This window comes from Lissotriton vulgaris, chromosome 7 (genome assembly GCF_964263255.1).
Source record: "Lissotriton vulgaris chromosome 7, aLisVul1.2, whole genome shotgun sequence".
Taxonomy (NCBI): Eukaryota; Metazoa; Chordata; class Amphibia; order Caudata; family Salamandridae; genus Lissotriton; species Lissotriton vulgaris.
Window position 1 is genome coordinate 1,565,469,819 of NC_141695.1, and position 22,921 is coordinate 1,565,492,739.

Sequence of the window (22,921 nt, forward strand, 5' to 3'; positions counted from 1 at the left end):
TACTATGTCCCTTTGAGTGGTTTATATTACTATTCCAGTATTTTTAGATAGCACAAATTATAAAAAATGCTTTATGATCCCTGGTCAGTTGCCTTTTAGCATGATGGGAATAATCATCTGTTCTGGTGTGATATTCCACAGATCCCTACGTTCTTTGAGCACAGTGGCCGACGCCTCTTAATAAAGTTTAAAGTGAGCAATCTCTGGCTTTTATACCTAATTCCCCGGTAATTGCAATTGAAAGTCTCAAGCTTCTGAAAATAAGGTAGCTGTAAGAGTAACATTTCTGGTTTGTTTAAACTTTCCTTTCAATGCTGACAAAAAGTCAACATTTCAGGAACAGAAAAAAACTCGAAAAATAAAATGAACGTTACAGTTTGCTTCTTCAGTAGTTTTACAATATTTATTTAATTTGAGGAATCAATTCAATATTTATCCAAAATATGGATTCAAATTGTTTGGAAAATGTTATAAGTTTAGATTAAATATTGCTTCATCTTTGAAGAAGTCTTCGCTTCACTTTTTACTAGTCACTTTTTCCCCTTAAAACACCACAGTCCTTCGTCGTTTTACATCCTGGATTGCCATCCCGCCAACAACATGTCCTTGGCATCGGCTTACTCGCTGGTACAATGTGGAACGTCATGGCTGCAATTCAAACCGGGGTGGAGCAAAAACTAATAACAATGCTACATAAATCGCTGCAGGGATTGTTGAAATCGACAGGACTGCCATCTTTCCAAAATCAGGTGCCACATCCATCTCATAATTTCATTGTTATTTCATAAATTCATCTACTTACTAGCAAGATCATCAACACAAATTGCATGTAAAATATTTATTTTATCTTTTTATGCCATTCTGGTGTAATAAGAATAATGTGTTGCTGAAGACAGACTAATCTGCTCATGGGTTGTACGCTTACATTTTTTTAAAAAAATTAAAAGTTTTTTACTATTATCGTTTGATCTTGGGTCAGATTTAGCAATCTAAACACATAGGGCCTGATTTTGAGTTTGGCGGTTTTCCGGTTGCCAGACCCGTGGTGGCGGTCCACTTTCTGACACATTACGACTTTGAAAGTAGATGTGGTGGAGGACAACTGGCTGCACCAGTGCATAGTCATTCCCTGGTGGTGGCGCATCTGCACCACAATGTAAGATGCTCAGCTGGACTGGTGCAGTCCTGCTGAACATATTACAAATTCCCCCACCACCAGCCATTTCATGGCGGGAGCCCCGACATGAAATGGCTGGCAGTGGAGGAAAAAAGCTGGCCCTACAGGGCCCCCATGCCATGGGGATACATTCAGAGGGGACAACATGCTCCCCCGCTATCTGCATTCCCCCAAAGTTCCAGTGTTTCTCATCCACACATTTATTTTATCAGTGTTATGTTTCTCACTGCTGCCAATTTGAATTTAAGCTTCAAGGGCGGTTTTCTTGGGATATCCTTGAAGCCATTTCCTACAAACCTAAATGCTCTCACAATAATTCTTGTGTTGCAAAATATTTTACTTGCTCATTACTTATCATGTTTTATTCCAGTCCCCTTGCCTTCAGCAATTTTTCCTAAGCTTAACCTTGTGTTAGAACTGATGGGGTAAAGCCCAACCTCTGCCCCTCCCTTAGCCCCCCCCCCAGTCCGATACTCACGTTGTGCGCTATCCACAGACAAGTATGTGATGCACATTGCGGAGATTGAGTGAAGGCATTTGTGACTCTTTTTTTTTATTACTTCTGGGCGTATTCCAGAGTTCAAAGCTCCATGTCTGATGGGTGGGCTAGGTTCTCTGCACTGGAGGCATGTCTACTGCCTTGTAAGAGTTTAACTGCGAGCTCTGAGGCAAACCTTCTCTGGTTAATGTAACCAAGTTGTACTATGGACATCTTTTGGCCTGATTTCTTCCTTTTTCCACCTCCAACCTCCTTAGTACTTCTATTGGTCTGTCAAGGACAGATCCGATACACCTGGTTTGGACCGTTCCCTTGCCAGGGCCATTGACCTCTCTTTCTGGGCTGGACTCACACTCTTTCTTTGGATGATCCCATTGTTCCCTTTAATCCTTCTATTTATTGTGCAGACTGCCTTGCAAATGTGAGAGTAGAGTATAATAAACTCGGGTTTATCCAAAAGGCTTGTAAATTTGTTTTCTGCCACCGGCCCAAAAATAGTGCATGACTTTAGGACTCTGTCGATAAAACCTTCCAGAAACATCCCAGGATATCACTATATTCACCGGTTAATTGGCCCAAAATCACTCAGGAATTAATTAACCTAACAATATTGAGTTTCTTTAGGTTAATCTTAGAAGGAGGTCGAGTGGTTGCTGCTGGTGGACGCTAACACACATTTTTGGGGGATTGAGACTTTATTTTTCTTCATTAGACTTTGGCCCAAGCAAGACAGTGAAAGGCAGGAAATAGAGAAAGGAAGGAAAAAAGTGACAAAGAGAAAAATCAAAAGTGCTTTACAGCGGCCTGAAGTGGACGAAGTGAGGTGGAATGAAGACTAGGGTGCCTTGGTATTCGGAAACTCCAGCATTCAACGGCTCCAGTGGTGAGCCCCTAAGCCCCTGATTTTATTTATTTCTCAAAACAACGCACTTCTTAGGTGTTTCCTTTCATGTTGGTGGATGCTGTCTAATCCATATTCACTTAGCACTTCGGTTGAAGTGCAGTGAAAACGAGGTGGGCCCTAACTAATTCCAAGGCAAAATTTATGTTTTGTGGTTTAAGTGTCAAGCTTTGACTCTGAAACTTAAGCAACTAAGGAAATTTCATGAGAGCTGTGCCTTGACTATCCATTGAAGTGGCCTAACAGAAATACAAAGGGATCCTGCTTTTTGCTTGATAAAGCGCTAGTTAATCTTGACCTATATAGTGAGTATAAATGTAATCGCTAAACAGCTAGTTAATTAACAAATGTTTATACTGTACCTTTAGCCAGTGCTATTTGCAATGACATATGGGACAATCTATATGCAAAATGCATAGCTTCATAAAAGCAGACTTCTCTGGAGTCGTTACAACCCTAAACAAGTATTGCACATAACCACATCAAGGAGATAGAACCGGGAGAAACACCAGAACCAAAACACCACAAAAATGTAATTCACAGTTTCCCAGAACCCTTAATAATAGTCTCAATTGTCTTCTTCCTAATGCTAAGAGTTCTTATAGTGTCTTTCCTCAGCTGACTGCCCCCCCCCCCCACTTTCTTCACAATGTTTGCCAGCTGACAGTGGTGTGAAAGCTTTCAGGGAAGAACAGTCGCTCTACTAGAGACAGCTCCAGATGTGTTAGCATCAATATGGCACTAATGATATAGTAGGCAGTAAATAGAGGGCGGAGCCAGGAATTAATGATTCATCCGGTATCTCCACCCAGGTTATTGGACACCACAAGTTGTTCCCAGATTTGGGAACACCAAAAATACAGCCACTGGAATCACTTGATCTATCACCATACAAGATTCAATAATTATGGGACTTTTTCCCTCCACATTTTACTACTACCTAGAGTATGTGGAAAAGGGGCATGGAAAAGTATTTGGCTTTCCTGAGTGTATTCCCGCGCTAAGTACAATTGTTTGGGAACTATGATCCTGAGTGCAAAGAGGGCAGGGCGAGGGATTGTGAGAGGAGATCAAAAATTTGGGAAAATATTTTGTAACTATTTTGTTGGGCTTTCAATTTAAGTTAGTTGAATATAAATAATACATGCACCTTAAATGAAAAATAAAAATAAATGAATCTAATCGGAGGGAATGCACCTTTTATATTATGAAACCGCAATTGGTTAATGCAGTTACTGCAGATGTCTGTGTGTAACTAGGAAGTCAAAGAATTGAATCCTGGTTGGCACAGTGGGTAATAGTGACTTTTGTATTTATAATGCTGTGAGGTCCCAGCCTGTGTCAGAAAGCAGTGTCAATATGTAAATCAGTATTTTTTAAATGTATTACACACAGTGTAAGATAGGATGCCAGTGTTATATTCCACATAGGTACCCTATATGGGCGCAGGTAGCACTGCAACCTTTCACCTATTTACTTCCCTACATTTCATACATAACGGTTCATAGGGACTGACCTTTTACCTAGATACAACACGGCATTCAGAATGCAGGTTTTTCCCTGGTTTGAAACTCATACATTATGCATGAGGTTTCTTGGAAGCACTGCAGGACACACAGCAGGATGAACATCTCCTGTATAATATCTATGTTAAAGTTCAAGCCAACGTCATCCTTTAGGCCGACACAGTAGCACAGCAAGGTGGGACCCCTGGGTGTATATACATCATGTCTTGCTTAAACTGACAGAGGAGACCGTGACTTCCCGGCTGACACACTGACCAGAGACACTGAGGTTCCTGCATGCAGACGCTCCAGCTAGCAGTGGTCTAACATCCCTCGTGGGGTGTCCAACTCGAGACCAGGACGGGGTCCCTTATTCTCGCCTTACTCAGGTAATAGGGTTGACTAGACCTTAGAGGGATTCTTGGCATAACACATAACACCTACACAGATGCTAGGTACATTTAGGTACATCTAGTTAGGGAGGCATCATAGGAGTACGCAGTTTCTTATCATGTGTTTTATATACTTGTATGTTTTCATGATTACTGCAAAATGGTAGAACTCAACCATCCCTTTACTTTCCTAGTACTGCTGATCATATATCTCTGCTACTGTCTAATGGTTGTTACAGAAAATCTATTCTACACTAGAATAACAACTGTTCAATAAATCCTTATTGAAACGCCCAGACTGTTTATTCTGTGTATCTCTGAGACAAACTAAGTAACCACGAGTGACTGAGCAAAACGTAGTATATTGTTTCCACGATCCTGGGGGATCAGGGTTGCCATGTTCTGAGGTTTGCAGAAACTATTCTCTCCCCAATAAGAGGAGATTCTAGTGGCAATGTGAGCTAGCTAATGCAAACAGGTTAACATATCCGGTGGGGTTGCTCGGAACCAGTCTGCCACCAAAGTCACAGTTTATATTATCCTAATGCACAGATCCTCTATAGGATATATAGGAACTGCACGACACCAAAACATGTACAAAAGTGTTAGGCCCAGATGTAATAGCATTTTACATCGTGAGTGCTCCACTTTATTTCTGCAGCCCCAACACAAAATGCATTTCGAATTTACAAAGCCATGCTAAGCTCGATCTGAAAGGCTTTGTTAAAAAAAAAAAAGGAATGCAACGCAGAGCACAGCCTCTATGGATCCTGTCCACAGTGCAGGCACCCTTGCAACGTGGCGCAAGTGGGCCTGTGTTGGTGCCAGACAGCCACAATTACATCAGAGCAGGGATAGAGCAGACCTGCGGCATATTTTTGTAAATATGGCGCAGGCCAGCTCCCTCCGGTTCACGCAATACTACGCAACAACTTGCCTCACTGCATTTCGTTGTGTGAAAAATTAGTAAATCTGGGCTGTACAGTTCATGACAAAACAAATGATTTCAAAATATATATTTGAGTAATACCCAATCAGACTGTTTCAAGTGCATACATTTGTATAGGTGTCTATGAACACTACACACTCCAGAGCTCTGCTAGTAACATCCTTCCATTAACTCTCAAATAGAATAAATATTTGTCACCTTTAAGTGTCAAGTGACTCCCTCAATAAAACCATCTATTGGCTTCTAAGCAGATTTTTTTCATTTGTTGATTAGTCAGTCAGACATATTTACATTTGTTTCAGGTAGCAAGCACCCTGGCAAGATGGCTTGCTATTTCTTCTTTAGCTCTCTGTCAGTGGTGTAACAAAGGATCCCTCAGCCCCCAGGGTGTGGGGGTGGGACACCCGAGCTCCAGTGGGCCCCCTTACCCCAGTACCCTGGCTGGAGAGCTCCTGAGTGTGGTCGGAGGGGACCCCTTCATGTACTTTCCAGGGGGCCCCCCTCGCGTTTCGTTATGCCACTGCTCTCTGTCCCTCCCCCGGATTCACAGGACAGGAAGGCCCCCTCTGTCACTTTCAACTTCCAGGGACGGTATTTTAAACAAAAAGTATTGATTTATAACATTAAAAAGGTACAGGCATAACGTTCCCCATAGATCCTCTCACAAGACACTACTCTACACGACTCAGATTGGGGCTCTCAGTGGCCATCAATCTGCCTCTTGATCTGGGACTGGCAGAACCAAACAAAACCCTCTTACAGGATGTACTAAAAATGTTCATTCTTATACTTCAAAGTCCCCACAGCAGGATGGTTCAGTTTTATTTGAGAGATGTTCAGATTACAGCCCCAGACAATAAAACAAAAAAAGCATAAACACAGACTATCTCGTTAAACACCCTTTCCTTTGGTATAATCAGCACCATATTCCAATATATAAACTAAAATAAATACAATGTGAACTTATAAACAACAAATGAAAACATTAAAATGTTGAACAATCAGGTTCAGAGCCTTTAAAAATGGTACACACCAAGACACAAGGGCTATAAGGCTTTTTTATACAATGGCATGTTGATAGCTCAGTTGCAGACAATGAAGTGGGTCAGAGCCAATAATGGCTTGAATAGGCATTCCAATATTTGTATTTTTATTTATTTCTTCATCATTTAAAACATTGTGGGTTGACTGTTCTAATAGCTTACAGCTCTTGTGCCTTGGGCTATAACAGTTACTAAAAGCCCTCTCCCTCATTATAGTCTCTCATCTGTGACTTGAACCTATAAGTCAGTGCCTTTAAAAACAGGTTTAGCCCTCAGCAGTGGGCTATAATGCTCTATTAGAACATTGGAATGTTGGGAGCTCCATTGCAGACAATGGAGTGCTCCCTGCTTCTACAGGGCGGTAAAGGCCCGCAGAGCAACATTCCAATGTTCTTCATAGGCTTCTCGAAGCTCGAGGGGATTTATATTCCCTCGAGCTTCGAGAACCCTTTGTTTAATTTGTTAGAACATTCTGCCCTCTAGTGGCAAAATGTTCTAATAGCCTTATAGCCCTTCGTAGCAGGGCTATACCGGCAATTAAAGTCCCGCTGTCTCGTTAAAGGTCAGAGCCGAACAGCGGGCCTTTAATAGCCGGTAAAGCCCGCTACGGCGGGCTATAAGGCTATATTAGAACACTGGAAAGTGGAGTGCTCCACTGGAGACAATGAAGTAGCTCCAGGATTATAATGGCTGTTATAAGCCCGGAGCTCCAGCATCCCATTTGTCTTCATGTTTTCTCCATCTTTAATTTAGAGCATTCTACCATTAGTGTGTGGAATGTTCTAACAGCCTTATAGCCCTTCTGTACAAGTTGTTAGAGGCCCTCTCCCTTGTAATAGGCCCTTCTCTGCGACTCAGGCCTATACCTCGGGTTCAGGGTCCTTTACAACCGGTATAGCCCCCAGCAGCAGGCTATAAGGCTATATGAGAACACCGAGGGAAGACTTCTAAATTAAACAAGGAAGAAACAATAAGACAGTCGCTCGATTATTTGAGCTGATGCCCTTTACCAGTTATTATTGACTGTCTGTTAATTCCTTGACTTCAGTGGAGTGCTCAACATCCCAATGATCTAATGTATCATAAGCAATTATTGTTAAGGAAATCAGTTCCAATGTCACAGCCAGGGGTATTTAGTCAACTCATGATTACACAGAAATGCAATCAGATGTCATATGTTTCTAAAATGCATATTGTTATGGGGTTTGTTCCATTTTATTCTGGATCTTTGTGCTTGAATCTGTGGAGTTTTCGAAACAGATAAACACAAATTAGGAGAAAAAATATATGCGTGATTGATGGAAACATTTCTATTTGTAACTGGTAACTTTTACAATTATATTGTCTGAATTTCTTGTTTTCCAGCCACTGTCTATGGTGCTCCCTTAAATATATACCGACTTACCTTAGTCTTATTTTTCATATATTAACCATGTGAAGTTGTTAGTTTTAGATGACTTTGTGAGTTAATTCTCACTGCTGATGTCTGCAGTGGTCAGCTGCTTGAATCCTGGCAAAATCAAACCAGGCTTCCAATAACATAGGCAATGATAAAACATGTTAATCACAGCACTTGGAAACAAACAATGCGCTGTATAAACAAGCATTGGCAAAGCCAATAGAGTTATACTTTGGGACCTATTGGCTTTCCAAATGGTTTATAACAATGCTACACTGCATCCCAATGCTCTGCCACATGGCCAAAGAAGAAAGAAAAAAAGGTGCTATGATAAGGCTGCTTCATTTTGTAGACATGTACACCACACATGCTCGCACCTGCAAAATTACATAGATGATTTTTTCTTTGTAATTATCAATCCAAGTTACATCTATAAATAAAAAACAAATAGAGGCAAGAAAGCATTTTATTCCCCTTTCTCTGTGGGTAGGGAGAAGCAACATTGAGGGCTGGAGAGAAAGAAGCAAGATAGGGATGAACCAACACTAGAGGCCTGATGAAACACAGATGGCTGGGGTATGTAAGCAACACAGGTAGTGGGTGGGGGAAGCAACATGGGCGAGAGAGAGAGGAACATGGATTGCGGGGAGAAGAAAAGCGAATGGGCTAGATAGAGGAACATAGAGCTGGAGGGGAGAATCAAATGGCTGAAAACGCACTAGGCTGGAGAACCACATGAGGGTGATCACAACCTGAGGGAGAGGAGAAGAATCACATGCACAACACAAAGCGCCAGAGAGAGGGTAGTGAGATAGCTGGAAAACACATGCACTCTCATGCAGCTCTTAACCAGGAAGAAAAAAGTAGTGCCCAAAAAGTAAGGAGTGGAAGGGCACCGGTAATATGGCTATGCATCCATTGAAAAACAAACAAGCAGAGGAAGGAATGTCTACACAAGCTGACGAATAAAAAGCTACCAAATGAGAGTGACAATAAAGCCAACCAATGGTTATCGAAGGGTTCAGTCTAAGCCCACTCTATAACTAAAATTTATCTTCTGGAAAATGATAGCTTATGCAGTCTGGTAGACGCAATGACTAAAATCTCATATAATAACCAATGAGTTTCTCTTTTCTAAAAATGAAAAACTTGTTTGATTAGACATGGAAGGGAAAGAGTTACTTGAATATTTCATCTTAACATCACTGGGCAGACTAAAAACTTGTATTAGAAGAACAGAAAAAAGTTCTCCACTGTACATTACCAGTGTCAGATAAACGTAAGATGGTGATCCTGGCTCTAGCTCTGTTAGTCTAGTGATGTTTTCAGAAGACATGGCCTGGATCACGGGTCCCAAAAGAGTTGAGAGGGGTTTATATAACACAGCTTGGCTAAACTTTCCCTGTCCCAGGTTTGCCAAGGTTCATCTGGAGTGCAAATGGACTTGGCACTTGAAACATTTCCCTATCCTATGAAAACTTTGTTAATATAATTGGTAAAAGGAATTTTCAATTATGTCCATAACCGCATCAGCTGGGCTTTGTACAGCTAGAGGGAGGACAAGCTTGAATCAAAATAAAGATGTAATGTCAGAGTTGGGTTTGAAAGTCACAGGTTTAGTTATGATAATTTGGATGGCTCTTTTCATGAGAAATGCGCTATTTCATAAGAATGAAAGGGTAGTAAGGTCATTAACATTTAATATATGAATAAGTAGTACCCAGGTAAAACATGTGCATGATTTTATCACTAAAGATAACTGCCTAGCAAAACGAAAGTGATATCACCTCTGATCTGCTTGTTGAATTTAAGATTCAAAATAACATTATGCAACCACAGAAGAACTCTGAATTGTATATTAGAAAATATGAATTTACCATAAACCTTTGTTTTATGTTAACAGCTTTTGTTTTCAATAGAGGATTCAGTAAAAAGTGTGCTTAGTTTTGAGAGTTGGTCTGCATACTCTATTATGAGAACTACACACTTAGACACATTCTGTACCGTCCTTTGTATGCACAATTGAAAACTAATTATCGCTACACATCAGATCCTACAAAACACTGTTCATCTGGAGCCCCCTTCCTAAGAAAAGTTTAGGTTAAATCCCTCTTTTGGATAAATCATGAATATCTATGGTCCATACATTGGATTACCGTGTTTTTCACCGTACCTTTGACTGGAGGTTTCTCCGTAGCATAACAAATTTTCAATTTTTTACATCACCCATGACCTAACCAACATTCAAAGTTATTAAGAGGATTACCCACCTTCTATACAAACGCTGTTCTATCCTGTGTATGCACAATTGAAAACTAATGCCTTCCTAAGCAGGCACTACAAAACACTGGGGCATATTTGCAAGCCCCTATCGCCACCACAACGTCACATTTCTCAACATTGTGGTGGTGATAGGGGCTTCGCCTTATTCACAAGGTGGGGTTAAGCCACTTAACGTGGCTTAACGTCGCCCTGTGAATAAGGCCCCTTTTCATGCTATACTTAGCATGAAAGGGGTGGGCTATGAGTATTGTGGTGGGCAAGCCACTGCAACACCCATTGATTTTTACGATGCCCCAGGACTTTAAGTGGGCCGGGTCTCACTGGGTCTGAGCACCAGCAGTTTTTTAAAGGAGGCCTCAAAACGGGTCTCTATCTGGCTCTGTTTTGTGCCCTGGCACCGGCGGTCTGTTTTTTTCCTGGACTGCAGTGACAGAGGCACATCGATGTGCGCTGCTCACACTGCACACTTCTCACTAGTATGCGTTGCTCACACTGCTCACTTCTCACTAGTGGAGAAGTTACGACATGACATCATGACAGGAGAGCGTTGTCGGGGAAGTGAAATCCTTTAAAGAGTCATTTTCTCTTAGGATTTCCCTTCTCTTTTTTGAAAACTAAGGAGCAGCAACATTGTTGTGGTGTCACCAGGGCTTTAAGTGGAAGCTTTTCAATATTATATACAACGAGCCAGGTGCGCAACACCCATTGGGCTCACGGGGCTTCAGCCCTCCCGTCGAGTGTGTAAGCCCGGGTGGAAACAGCTTCGCGGGCTGGCGAGCATCTAATTGCAGCCGCACTCGAGTACTTAACAGGTCTTTAAAAGACCATTTTCTTGTAAATGAGACTTTTGTTGTGTGTTCACCTCTTCTTACAGCCACTCTGTCTATGGTTGGAAGAATTAGACCCCCCCGAAATATTTTCAGCCCCCCCCCCCCGAAATTTGGCTCTAGTTGCCCACCTGCAATGAGCCATAGTTGCTGCTTATTTATCACATGCAACTAACAACAATTTACAAAGGCAATAGTCCTGACTTGTCGTCGGTATGATGTTACTTGTTATGTTATATATCCGGATGCAATGACAGAAACAGCAAAATACAAGTCGGGTGACACACTATGCTAAGAACAGATTTTTAGTGTACACCTTAATTACATTGGCCACGCCCCTTTGAGGGACCCCCCAGTCTTTTCATCCCACGTAAAGCCCTGCTTTGCCCCATATTTTCAAGGGTAGTGTACATATGGGGCAGTGCCAAAATTAAGACCAGGGAAAACCTGCAATGATGTTTTCCAATGTCTATGTGTGTTGCATTAAGTAGCACTCATATAAGTTTCAAAATGTCTTTTCAGATTGTTTATGTGCAGGAAGGGACACCTCCCTACACATAAACAATCATTCCCCTCAACGCAGGCAACCTTGCACTATGGTGCAAGCATGCCACCGTTGGCGGTAGGCAGCTAAATGAGTGCCAGCACAGGGAGAATTGCATGGCTGCACCATATTCTTGTAAATACGGTGCATCCCTGCATTCCAGAAGTGGCAGAGCGCAGCAATAAGCCAAGGAGGCTAAAGCCACGCTTCGCCACTTCCTTGTAAATATGCCCCACTGTTCTTCAGGACCCCCTAAGAAGACTATAGCTTAAATCCCTCTTTTACGTTCTTGAGTAATTCATGAAAATGTATAGTCCAAACACGGATTAACTGTGTTTATGACTGTACTTTTGACTGGCGATTTCTCCTTAGGATAACAAATTTCCCATTAATTACGTCACCCACGACCTAAACTTCTTTCAAATTTCTTGTTTTCTCTGACAGCGCAATCATGAATTCTGTTATGCAAGACTTAGTAGTTTGTAAACTATTGTCCAGCTTATCTAAATCTGATGTGCTAGTGCTCAAGACATTCACGTAATTCGGAATCCATTGACGAGAGGAGTGGACTGTGAAATAGTGAATTCATTACATATTGGGATGGAATTAGTTCCGCCTGAACAATTGATGGGTGCTCCCTATATGCTTTGTCCTGATGATGACCTGTCAAATCAATAATGTCAAAATGCTGTTGACGCCTTCCTTGGCAAAAAGCAGAAAAAGAGGAAGCATTAAGGGGCCCATTAGGATCTCGGGAGGATCGGCACCTTCCCCACCAGCCACCCATTTTCCCCCACCATATTACTATGGCCAGGGGACCCCGGCGGACGGAAAAACCGTCTGCCACTTTTCTGCCCGTTCAACAAGTTGACTGGGCGGAAACGGGTTTAATATAGTGGCGGTGTCTGTTAGACACCGCCAGCCATATTACCATGGGTGCGGAAAGAAGCCTTTCCACCACGGAAAGGCATGCAGGAACAGACTGCGGGGGCCTGTTGTGGGCCTCCAGGACTCTGGGGGATGGGGGGTACACATAGGGGGTACCTATGGTACCCCCTGCAGTTCCATGCACAACATGGCAGGCACCGCGCGGTGCCTGCCATGTTGTGCATGAAAGTGCACAACATGCCTTCCTGGCATTGTGGCGGGCGGTGCTCAGTGCACCGCCCGCCACAATGACAGGAATGCAGGATGCGCCCGCAACTGTGGCAGGCACATCCTAATGGCCCCCATGGGACCTCGCCCTTATGGCGGGTGGTCCTATTAGTCCGCCCGCCATCCTAATGACCCCCCAAGTGTATTCTATTTCTGTAATCCCAGAAAACCTGATGTTGCATATAATATTTCCTTTTTTTCTCCATTATTATGATTTCTGTTTAAACTATAGTTGTTCTTTGTTAGTGATATTTGTTTGTGTAACCTTGTGAGCTCTATTTTGTAACAGTGTAGATTTGAATTCTTTATCAATGAAAAACTTTCCGATAACTGTTTGAGGGTACTGTGTTATTTGATTCTTTAAATGAATTATTAGAAGTAATACATGTTTTTCATTTAACTAGGAACCTGAAACATTGTAGTGTTTATATTGTTTATTAGCCCCATGCTTGGGTTACAGGGCTGCCCCTGTTTATTGTAAACACTGCTCAAGACAAGCAACAACTCAGCTAATCACTGACACCAGATGCACCCTCCACCCTCTTCCCGCCCCTATTTAGGAGCGCGTTTCACTCCTCTGTCGGTGTTTGGCAGACAGCCCGGTGGCAGTGGGCTTGTTTGCTAACCTTGAGAGAGTCGAGAGAGAGATAGAGCACCTCTCTGTATTTTTAGCATTTCGCCCCGCTGAATGCGAGCGGTGGCGTTTTCACGCAGCGCACTGTTTTAAAAATTGCATCTTTAACCTCACCTTTTGTTGTGCAGGGCTCTAACTTTATTTTCTGCTTTCAGAGGCGAGCGGCTGGCTGGGGGCTGTCTGTAATCTCGGGCTCTCAGTGGCAGCGGGCGCCATCTTTGATTGGGCTTCAATCGGCATGAAGCTTCCCTGAGACTCCACCCTCGTCCCGCCCCTATTTAAACGGCCATAATGTGTCAGCGCAGCGGACGAGCGCAGCGGGCGCGACGGAGGCGCGCCGGAGTTGCGCCTGAGTTAAGCCCGTCTGCGCCCATCCGCGGCAGGCCGGGGCACGGGGCATGTCACTCTGCTCCCCGCCTCATTTATCCCCGTTCAGCCATTATTTCACTTCACAAGCCCGTACTCCCTCCCCCCGAGGCCTCTGTTAAGCACGCTGTATGCGGCCAGCCCGCACCCAGGAAATCTTTTCCTGAGATTATTCTCCCACCCCCATTCACAGGCCCCCGGACCTGGCAGGTAAATCTCGCTCCTCTACCTCGGGATTTGCCCCCAACTCCCCCTTATCTGTGATGTACCTTAACACTCGGTCTCTGGTCAGCCATAAAACTGACATCTTCTATCTTCTAGGATCGGAACAGCCTGACATCTTGTTCCTGTCCGAGACCAGGCTCACAGATGATTCCTCCCCTGATATCCTGGCGGCCATCCCCCCAGGATATTACATACTGCAAGCCAATCGCCCCTCTGGCAAAGCGGGCGGCGGGGTCGCAGCCATCATTAGTCACTCAGTTAGGTTCTCCCCTGTGTCCACCCCCAGCATCCCTATGACCGACTGTCTCGCTCTTAGGCTGGAGCAACCTGGGTCCTCTCTTATATGTGTCCTAGTTTACCGTCCCCCCCAACCTATGCCAAACTTTTCAGTTCAGTTTGGGGAGCTCATCTCGCAGCTAACTATCAACAACACCAATGTTTTGGTTCTCGGTGACTTCAATTACTGGCCATCGGACCCTCACGAAACCCCTGATTCACTCGCCTTTTCTGACCTCATGCTGGGTCTCAATTGTACCCAACACATACACACACCCACGCACGTTAAGGGTCATATTTTGGACCAGGTATGGACTTCCTCTTTAGACATCTCCACTCCCCTTGTTCTTCCCTGCCTTTGGTCAGATCATTTACTTATCACTTTTTCCCTTGCCAAGCCTCCCCCGGCCAATATCATCCGAGAATCTAACTTTCTGGCACGTAATTGGAACAAGGCCGACCTTAATAAATTTACCTCCCTTCTGAGCTTATCGGCCCCTTCTATCACGGGACCCACCACTTCCATTGACTCTCAGTCTGATAACCTCACCCAGTGGCTTGTCTCCGCCGCTGACTCGGTGGCACCTCTAAAACCTGTTAAGACGCGGCGCAGTCACGACGCCCATAGGTGGTTCACCGAGGAACTCAAGGCACTGAAACTTAGTCTCCGTCAGGCCGAAAGACGCTGCCGTCGAGGATATACCCCCGAGACAAAAGCTGTCTTTTCTTCTCAGCTGAGGGAATACAAGTCCGCTATAGCCCGGGCTAAATCCAGCTACTTTTCCAACAAGATTTTGAACTCTACTAATAAGTCCAAAGATATTTTCTCTATTGTTGAGGAATTATCTAACCCGGCGAGAGTCACCATTGCCCCGCTCCCCTCCCAGTCTCTGTGTGATTCCCTGAATCAATTCTTTGTGGACAAAATTGTTAAAATCAAAACCAGCATTTCTGCTCACGCCTCATCTGCTTCTTCCCCCCCCAGCACTCCCTCTTACCACATCACCCATACCCTATCCCAGCTTCCCCTCATTTCAAAAGATAATTTTCTCCCCCTTTTGCTCAAAGTCTCTTCTGGTTCTCCCAGCGATTGTTGCCCCCCCTCGGCCCTGCGAGATGCTTTCACTTTCTGCCCGGACCCCCCTCTAGCCCTTTTAAACAACTCTTTAACCACGGGGGTGGTCCCGGGTTCCTTCAAACGGGCTGAGGTGGTCGCCATTCTGAAAAAACCTACGGCTGATCCGTCCACCATGAGCAACTATCGCCCTATCTCCCTCCTCCCCTTCCTTAGCAAAGTCCTGGAGTCCCATGTCACTCAAACCCTTACTTCTTTTATAGAATCCTCTTGTGTTTTGGACCCCCAGAGGCTGGGTTCAGACCTGCGCATTCCACAGAAGCAGTCATCCTCTCTGTGATGGACGAACTACGCAGGGGCGCCGACTCTAACACCTGTCAGGCCCTGGTTCTTCTAGACCTGTCGGCCGCATTTGACACGGTCGACCATGATATTTTGGTCAACCGTGTCAGAGAGGCTGGCATCCGGGGCACTGCTCTGGACTGGGTGCGCTCTTTCCTACCCATCGCCATCAAGCTGTCAGGCTGTCCCAGTTTTCTGCCTCTCAAGTCGAGCTAACCTGTGGTGTCCCGCAAGGCTCCTCCTTATCCCCTCTCCTTTTTAATTTATACCTGGCCCCGCTAATCCGTTCCCTCCGTCGATTCAATGTCTCTGCGTTCAACTACGCGGACGACATTCAACTGGTCTTCACTATTGACTCCAGTGATGAATCTATCTCCACTTTCCAAAACACCCTCTGTTTCATCAGTGATTGTATGGGCACAAACCATCTGAAACTTAACCCCGACAAGACTGAGTTGGTGCTTGTCGGGGGGCCCTCCAATCCCTGGCACTCTTCCTTTTGGCCTGCCAATCTTGGCAGCCCCCCCTGTCCCGTCAACTCAGCAAAAAGTCTGGGAGTTGTCATAAGCAACGATCTATCTATGACACCCCAGATCAGCGCTGTAGTTTCCTCTAGCCATTTCCAGCTCAGGAAAATACGCAAAATCTCTCGCCTACTTACCACCAATGCCCTCACTTTGGCCCTGCTTGCGCTAGTCATGTCTAGGCTTGACTACGCAAAAACACTATACGTAGGCATTCCTGCATACCAACTCAGGAGACTACAGTTGATCCAAAATCAGGCTGCCCGCCTGATTTACCATCAACCCAGAGATCAACATGTTCAACCTCTTCTAAAAAGTCTCCACTGGCTTCCGGTTTCTGCCCGCTGTAAATTTAAGCTTGGTTGCATCATTTCCAAATCCCTCACCGGTCACGGCCCCTCCTTCATCTCTTCTTTGCTTCATCCGTATGTTCCCTCCCGCACCCTTCGGTCATCTCAAATGGTTCTACTTTCTGTCCCTAGATTCAAGCGGAAGAAACACGGTGGCCTTAGGTTTTCTTTCTTAGCCCCGTCTTTTTGGAACTCCTTACCCCTTTCTCTTAGGTTGTCCTCCCCCTACTCCAGATTCAGATCTTCCCTTAAAACGCACCTTTTTACTGTAGCGTATTATTAGTTGTCATCCTCTGTTATGTTATTTTCTGTCTCTCCTCCCTGCTCCCCCTGCACAGCGCCAAGAAACCTAATGGTGTTAGCGCGCTCAATAAATTAATTTAACATAACATAACATAACATAACATAACATAACATAACATAACATCAAATATATCATAACCATCCTTGTCTAACTCCATAGAGTCCTCCTTGAAGACCATATTTTTCTCTAAATCACTTACCTTTGCCACAATGCAATTCCCATCCAACAACCTACATTCTGACCATAAATGTAGGGATCTGAGGGGCTTATTTACAAGCGGCCTGCACCGTCGGAGCTTCACATCTTTTGATGGTATGTAACTGTTACCACGGATTTTTTACAACGCATACCATTACCACGCATACATTTACAACGCAGGTCATTTTACAACGCATACCTTTACAACGCAATACACTACAACGCACATACTATTACAACGGATACCATTACAACGTAAGTATTATTATAGGTAAGTTTATCTTTTTTTTAAAACATTTTTTAGTGGGATTTGGTTATGGGGTACATTGGTATTTTTACGTTTTAGGGCTGGGTATGGGTTTTGGGGTACAGGGGTATTTTTAGGTTTTAGGGCTGGGTTTGGGTTTTGGGGTACAGGGGTATTTTTAGGTTTTAGGGCTGGGTATGGGTTTTGGGGTACAGGGGTATTTTTAGGTTTTAAGGCTGGGTTTGGGTTTTGGGGTACAGGGGTATTTTTAGGTTTTAGGGCTGGGTATGGGTTTTGGGGTACAGGGGTATTTTTAGGTTTTAGGGCTGGGTTTGGGTTTTGGGGTACAGGGGTATTTTTAGGTCTTAGGGCTGGGTATGGGTTTTGGGGTACAGGGGTATTTTTAGGTTTTAGGGCTGGGTTTGGGTTTTGGGGTACAGGGGTATTTTTAGGTTTTAGGGCTGGGTATGGGTTTTGGGGTACAGGGGTATTTTTAGGTTTTAGGGCTGGGTTTGGGTTTTGGGGTACAGGGGTATTTTAGGTTTTAGGGCTGGGTTTGGGTTTTGGGGTACAGGGGTATTTTTAGGTTTTAGGACTGGGTTTGGGTTTTGAGGTAAAGGGGTATTTTTAGGTTTTAGGGCTGGGTATGGGTTTTGGGGTACAGGGGTATTCTAAGGTTTTAGGGCTGGGTTTGGGTTTTGGGGTACAGGGGTATTTATAGGTTTTAGGGCTGGGTATGGGTTTTGGGGTACAGGGGTATTTTTAGGTTTTATGGCTGGGTTTGGGTTTTGGGGTACAGGGGTATTTTTAGGTTTTAGGGCTGGGTTTGGATTTTGGGGTACAGGGGTATTTTTAGGTTTTAGGGCTGGGTATGGGTTTTGGGGTACAGGGGTATTTTTAGGTTTTAGGGCTGGGTTTGGGTTTTGGGGTACAGGGGTATTTTTAGGTTTTAGGGCTGGGTTTGGGTTTTGGGGTACAGGGGTATTTTTAGGTTTTAGGGCTGGGCTTGGATTTTGGGGTACAGGGGTATTTTTAGGTTTTAGGGCTGGGTATGGGTTTTGGGGTACAGGGGTATTTTTAGGTTTTAGGGCTGGGTTTGGGTTTTGGGGTACAGGGGTATTTTTAGGTTTTAGGGCTGGGTATGGGTTTTTGGGTAAAGGGGTATTTTAAATATATATTTACAAATAATAAAATTAAAATTAATTTCATTAATATAATTATTTAATAATTAAATAATTAATAAATAAATTAAATATTACAAAAATAATTATTTAAAATATATTTTAATATTATATACTTACCTATACTTACGTTGTAATGGTATGCGTTGTAATAGTATCTGCGTTGTAGTGTTTTGCGTTGTAAAGGTATCCGTTGTAAAATGACCTGCGTTGTAAAAAATCCGTGGTAATGGTATGCGTGCTAAAAGTACGCGTTGTAACATCATACATCCCTTTTGATGATCCAGTTGTGCTGGCCTCTCAATCATATTTATGAGGCAACGGAGTGCTGAGCTGCCTTGACTCACTCTGCCTCGAGGAGGTGTTCCATGGGTGCTGCCTGGGCGTTTCAGCGCAACAACCATGGATTTTGATGCTGCCCCAGAATTTCAAAATCACATAAACCTGGGGCAGCCCCAAAACCTTACGCCTCCCCAAAGCAGGTGTAACGAACAAAAATGTCTTAATATCTCATCTTTTTCCTCTTTCCATGTGTGCACAATGAGGGAAATGCCTCTCTGGGTTGTTTTTCCTGCACAAAAACAAACCTGCCTGTAAGGGAGGCACCCTTGCACAATGGTGCTAGGAGCAAATTGTGCGCCAGCACCATTTCATAAATATGGTGCATTCCTGCCCTTTCACATTGGCCTATGCCAATTCCTCGTAAATAAAACCCTAAGTGAACCAGCAGCAAGGTAATATTTCACCCATAGATGCCTTTCATACTCTAAAATAGCCATTCTCCTGGAATACTTGCCACATTTGGAAATCTGTGTCCTTAACTTTCTCACAGGAACTGAAAAAAAACTCAAAGCTAAAGAGAAACTCAAGTACAGGAAAAAAAATTATAGCGGGGAAGCATTAAGTAATTTGAGCTATTGGTAATTACTGTAGATATCATTCCATTCCATTGTTATTTTGCTTGCCTGCTCTATCAGAGGAGAGGACCAATCAAATGCAAATCAGTCTTGGACGTACCCCTAACAGTAGCAGGCCATACTAAACTTCTAAATATCAACTCTGCAAAGTGACATAAGGAACCTCACATGCTCTTCACTGCATTTTTGATTCCTCACCTTTGCAAAGTACAATTCGTCAAATGGTGAAGCACTGGCTCAACCCCATATACTCACAGGTGAATTCCTATACTTTCAATATCCAGCTCCTTCATTCATCATCCTCTCAATCAACTTCTTTCCTTGATGACTTGCAACATCTTTGTTGTGGTTGAAATAGATACCATTTGCAGGTTAGTGCTTTCCAAACTCCAAATTTACGCCTCGCATGTGAACACCCATGTTATCAAATATATGCTTGAATCAATGTCCTTTAAATTGAAAATGAGAATCTTGAAGTGGGATTACATCTACCCAGTGTATCTGCAACCACAATAAATTTAGTTCTTGTGCAAAATATATCTTTTCTGAACTTGAGAGAAATTTAATTAACACAATGAATCCGGATATGCTTGTGTTTTGAAGTGAAATAGTGAAAACGAGGCACATATAGTGACTAATGTTTGGCAATTAGAATGTAATCAGCCTTATGGGGCAAGAGAGAACAACCCCTCTAGACAGAGAAAGATGAGGCTGGTTCATGGACTGCTTGAGCCAATACCATCCAAATGTTTTTATTAACAAGCATTTGCAATGCAATAGGTCTCACATTAGTGAAAGTTTGAGCAATTGGTATTGCAAATTATGTTTCTTATTTGTATTAAAAAATATCCCAGCAGTAGCTTAAGAAATAGGTGCAGTACCACAGGCTGTTACTCAGTGACCCTCTAGAGTTGTGAAGGGAACTCTATTAGTTACTGCACTCAATCCAAAATTATAAAGAGAAAATTGCAGCTGAGCATATGTTTTCATTTATTTGTATTGAAAGTGAGATTTTTGTTAGCTTGCATTTTAAAAGTGCACCATTGTTGTTTACTTAGCTTTTAAAGCTAAACAACCAACAATGGTGCATTTAAAAAAAAATATTTAACGTTTTATCACGTTTTTAAAATGCACCATTACAACATAGTAGCAGCCAGTGGCACTGCACCCTTTCAGTGCTTATGATGATGAGTATTTTGTTGCTTCGAGGATGTCGGACCCGGAGCTGGGGGTATGGCGGGTCCAGTCTACATGGGCACGTCATGCCGAGCACCTGCAGCACTGGCGGGGCTCTGAGACAGTGTCAGCTGCTTGGAGGAAAGTGACGTCCTGGGTGAAACAAGAAATAGAAGAAAAATAATTTATCATACGTATCATACTTGTGAAAATGCGCTCAGTACAGTCCGTAGCTATTTTGCCTGCAACAGTAGCTAAACAATTATGATGATGTAAATGCTGTGAAGTCCATAGCCATCATGATGTTTATGCTTGTGGAAATACGCTTGCTAAAGTTTGAAGTTGTTCTGCCTCAACAATAGCTAATAATAATAATGTTTAAAATGCTGTGAAGTCCTTAGCTATCATGCTGGCAAATACATTGCAGTCAGGGAAGTTGGGGAAGTCGGTAGATGCCATGCCTGCAACATCAGGGAACACAAAGTCTGTAACAAAATAGTGCTCACAGTTTGAAAATAAAACAATCAGAGTAAGGTCACTTGTTATAGGGGCAGTCCTCATGGGAGGTTACAACTGTAGACAAGGAGGGAGTAAGGAGGGGCTACTAAATAAATTCACCAAAGAAAAAAGAGCATTCCCAGAACACAGTTAAAGGAACTAATTAAAAACATGGGTGGTGAAATGGGTGGAACTGAAATCCCATATTCTGAATACAACATGTCTCGAAGAGACAGTGCAAGCGCTGCCTAGGCGAAACCTAAAAAGTAAGTGCTTATTTTGTGCTGGTGATTGTAGGTGGTCGGCACCAGCACTTATTTTTGGCAACACAACATATTTTTCATCATCAGATTTGACTCAGACCAACATAGTAAAAGGCAAAAAGAAGGAAGAAAAAGACAGGGAATCATTGGCAAAAGGAGAAAGAAGGTGCTTATCAATATAATGTTGTACATGTATTTGGGTCATCTGTGTTCTGGTTTTAGGAATGTCTTTAGATCTGACTGTAAAACCCACTGCTTTTAGCGAAATTTGGAAAATTGTGTTGCAAAATCGATCCTCAGGCGTATTTAAAGAAAGAAATCTTCAGGGCGAACCCAGGGACGGACTGCCTTTTTTGGGGCAATCAGGCAGCACCAAATGAGCTGGTCTTAACAGATCATTGAATGGGCTGTTTTTGTAAAGGTGTTGGGCCTGTTTTAGGGCCAGGTCGGTCGGTTTATACTGGTGAATTCCCTGATGTTACCACAAACATTGCCTGCAGCAAGCACTAATGCATGCAGTCTCCCATACCTGGCAAAATACACATACAGCGTGTCTTTACAAGTTCAAAACTGGCCTGATTAGCAAAGGTGGCCTCTTTTTTTTAGCTATCTGGTTCGCTAACAGGGGCCAATTTTATTTTGGTACCTATTTTATGTCCCAGTCGACCCTGCCTGGGCGAACAAACATCTCTAAACAACCCTGCCTGGAAAGAGAGTTGGACTCCTTGGTTAGACTTGCTTGCCTGAGGCAATGTGGGGGATAGTGAAAGTAGGGGGGGAGACATTAAAACAATGTTCATAGCTGCTTTTAGCTCTTTGCACAGTCCTGTTTGCAAATGCCTTAGTATACAGAGAAAAATGCAAAAATGGTTAGCCTTCACTGGCCATTACTTTTACATATATTTTCATACTCACATTTATGTAAATTCAAAGTTCATATTGTTATTGAGCATAACATTTCTTTGCTATTTACATTGCTTCTTCAATGCATATATTTTAATATTGAACATGGCAACATACATACATTAGAACTTATCATATTTTATGTGTACATATCTACCATACAAATATCATTTTAATTTTTTATATAGCACGAACTAGACCCGAGAGATCGGGTATCAGAGCGCTTTACAAGAGCACCAGTTTCGTTACATGAGGACACATTCATTTTTGTTAGGCTCAGGGAGATTAGGTGATTTGCCAAGAATCACAGGATGTTCAGCGTCGCTGCCAAGACTCGAACCCAGATCCCCAGGTCCGAGGTCGACTGCTCTAGCCGTCAGCTACATCCTATCCCCACACCTTGGAATTCATTTTCTGACTATTCAGTTATCAGTTGGGAATAAGTGGGTGTGCTGTGATTCAGTTAATCCTCTTTTGGATCTTTTTAAGTGCAGAAAAGACCAAACCCCTTAAATAAAAGTGCCAATGATCCCAATACTACTATAAATGACGTGTTTTAAATATACTGTTTAACTTTAAGTGTTATATTCTTTTGAAGTCAAATCAACTACATATCGACTTACAGTTTCTATGTCATTGGGGTCATTTACTAGCGGAATTTTATGCAAAGAAATATAGCTCAAAATATGTGAAATGACGTATGTAACTCAACGACCCCGCCCTTAAAGTTCATCTAAAACTGTGAGTGAAAGTTATGAATTGGTTCCA

General features: G+C 43.1%; 1 protein-coding gene across 2 annotated transcripts in view; it reads left to right on the forward strand.

Annotated features, from left to right (window-relative positions):
- Positions 1–22,921, forward strand: part of RIPOR3 (RIPOR family member 3) — a 471,988-nt gene that overhangs the window by 109,146 nt on the left and 339,921 nt on the right. The window lies entirely within an intron of this gene.